The following is a 3,140-nucleotide window of genomic DNA, read 5'->3' as shown; positions in this document are numbered from 1 at the left end:
TTGCTTACCCTGCAGATCAGACGAACTCTGAGACAGTCTGTCTGAGCTCCCCGTGGTGCTGAGCCGCAGTTGCCACAGTGGTTACCTGCTCTTGGACAGCTCACACCTCTTCCCTTCCTTGTCTTGTTTCCCCACTCCACTACCAGTGTTTCCTGGGATCATGCCTTAGTCCTACTCCCTAGAAAATACTCAAATTTTAGATTCAGGTTCTGCTTCTGGGAGAACTAATATGCATACATATTTTAAAAGATAAGTCAGGTTCTTGAGGCATGATTTACATATAATAAAACTTAACTTGTTCAGGTGTGCATTCTATAAATTTTGACAAATTCACCACCATCAAGATGTAAGATACCTTCATCACCCCAAGGAGGTCCCTTGCACCTCACTGTAGTCATCACTTCTCCCTTCCCAGCCCCTGGCAACCACGAATCTGTTTTCCAGCCTTATGGCTTCAATTTTTCAACCTAAGACAAAAGTGTTGGAATTTAGTTTTATCTTAATAAAAGAAAAAATTGAAACTGAAAGAATTGCTGAAATTTGATGAATGTTTTCTTCATCTCTGGATATAGTCATAAATTATTCAATCAATTTCCTCTGAGGTTAGGAATAATATAGAGGAAAACAGTAAGAGGTTAATATCATTAGGTTTATTTTAAACTCGGGTTTTCAGTGCAAGATGGTGTGATGGATAATACTGAGTGTCTACATGATTGGATTGAAGGATGCAAAGTATTGATCCTGGGTGTGTCTGTGGGGATGCTGCCAAATGAGATTAACAGTTGAGTCAGTGGGCTGGGGAGGCAGACCCATCCTCAGTCTGGGTGAGCACCATCTCATCAGCTGCCAGCATGACCAGAATATAAAGCAGGTAGAAAAATGTGAAAAGACTAGACTGGCCTAGACTCCCAGCCTACATTGTTCTCCCATACTGGCTTCCTACCCTCAAACATCAGACTCCAAGTTCTTCAAATTTGGGACTCTGACTGGCTCTCCTTGCTCCTCAGCTTGCAGATGGCCTATTTTGGGACCTTGTGATGGTATGAGTTAATACTTAATAAACTCATATATACATAGATCATATATATTATATGTCATATATATCCTGTTAGTTCTGTCACTCTAGAGAACACTGATTAATACAGATGGTATGAATTCCTGCTATAAAAGTAAAAAGAAATTGATATTCATGCTTCTTCTCTACTTCCCTCCCACTTTTATTGGCGTTATTATTACTTCTAATTTGTCAAGGTTTATGGCATTTAAATTCTTCCCACAATTATTTAGTCTTAGTTATATCTAAGAGCTTATCACCAATCCTTGTTAGTATCATTATTTTAAAGATCATAGCTTTGCCATTCCTAAATTATTTATTTTGATAATGTCTTTGTTGGCTGACTTGCATCAGTGTAGCTATCTATCAGTCAGAATAGGCCAGGTTCTGCTGCTGTAACAAGCATCCCCCCACATCTCGGTGATTTACCCAACACAGGTTAACTTCTCTGTCATGCTACATGTCCAATACTTGTCATCAGGGAGCTCTGCCTGTCATAGTCACTCTGAAACTTTGGTTAATGGAGATATCCTCTCAATACACACTTCCATGATTATGCCCACAGTGGTGGGAAGGAGCCATGCTGAATTACACACTGTCTCTAAAAGCCTCTGTCTAGAAGTGATACATTCTATTTGCATTCGTATTTCATTGGCCAAAGGAAATCACATGGCCACACCTAACTCCAAAGGGCAAGGTCTCTTGAATACAGAAGTGGGAACATTTAGTGACAGCACTAATCAAGATCATTGTAATCAATTGAGTTTATTACTTTTTTACTTGCTAATGTTTTCTTGAAAAAAACAGAAACCAATCAAAGTTTATTATTTTCCCCTGAAAGCCTTGCAGGTATTATGTTTAAGGCGATGAATATTTCCTAAATTCATAAAGTGATTGGAATATTTCTGCTGGAGTCTGTTAGCTCTTTCTAGCTCTGATTTTCTTGCTCTCTCCAAGGAGAAACCAAAGAATCAAGAATTCCAGGAGAGCCAGTGTGTTTGCCCAAAGATTTAAATAGCTCCATCTCCTGAGAGCTCCAGGTCTCACCAGCCAGAGGCTTTCCCTTGCTCCCTCTTGCATGGCCCACCCTTGGACTAATTTTTCACTAAAATAGTCATAATACTTAGAGGTCACTACTTTTCTAAGACAGGAGCTGGATGGTTCTAGGGGAAGGAAAGAGAACGTTTCCTTCATCTCTCAGTCTATTTCCACATGCCTCCAACATTACTGAAATTCATCCCTCTAGCCAGGTTGATGTCCAGGATCATGTGGGAGGGCCAGGGAGCTGAGAAACCTGGAAGAGATGGGGCCCCCAGGACTGAAAAGCCTTTATAAGAGGGACCCTAGCACAGATACTGAAGACAGGAGTAGCTGTTCCCTATTTAGTGTAAAAATCTTCCCAAAGACACTAGGAACTTTCCCCATCAGTCATTCATTCCCTTGTGTTGATTTTTGTCATCCTTGTAGATAATTTATTGGCCTAGATTCTTCCCTTCTCCCTGCATTCCCCAAGTTTGTCATGTGGCTTTGTGGTTCCTCCCACTAGAGGCAGAGTGTAATTCCCAGCTCCTTGACTTAGACTTGGCTACCTAATTTGCTTCGGCCAATGATACACGGCCAAAGTGAAAGTGTGTCAGTTCTGAGCCCCATCACTCATTTCTACTTGCTCTCCTGTGCCTCCAAGAGGAGAGCTACTCCCTTGTAGAACTGCTGCCCCTTCAGCCTGGGCTCCAGAATGAAACCAGGTGAAACTGGCCTGAGCCAACCTGCTGCCAGGACCCAAAGCCAGCCCACCCTGCAGCTTGATGCAAAGCCGACCCACTGAGTCCAGCCTAAATCAGCCAACCCTCAGCCAACTCATAGGTTTGTGATGCAGAAAAAAGAATTGCTATTTAAAGCCACTGATGTTTGGGACAGTTGTCTATGCAGCACTATGTAACTGATACATTCTTTGTAGTCTAAAATGTCCTTACCCTGCCAAAGTGTGCCACATTGAAGTCCACCCCACCTTTAGATGGAGAAGTAGCCTAGGGTGGGGTAAGAAACTTTGCTTCTGGAGCCAGCCAGGCGTGGGTGTGAATTCCAA

This window comes from Aotus nancymaae, unplaced genomic scaffold (assembly GCF_030222135.1).
Source record: "Aotus nancymaae isolate 86718 unplaced genomic scaffold, 86718_ANA_hifiasm-v0.15.2.pri h1tg000001l, whole genome shotgun sequence".
NCBI classification, from domain to species: domain Eukaryota; kingdom Metazoa; phylum Chordata; class Mammalia; order Primates; family Aotidae; genus Aotus; species Aotus nancymaae.
Note: the sequence above shows the minus strand (reverse complement) of the source record.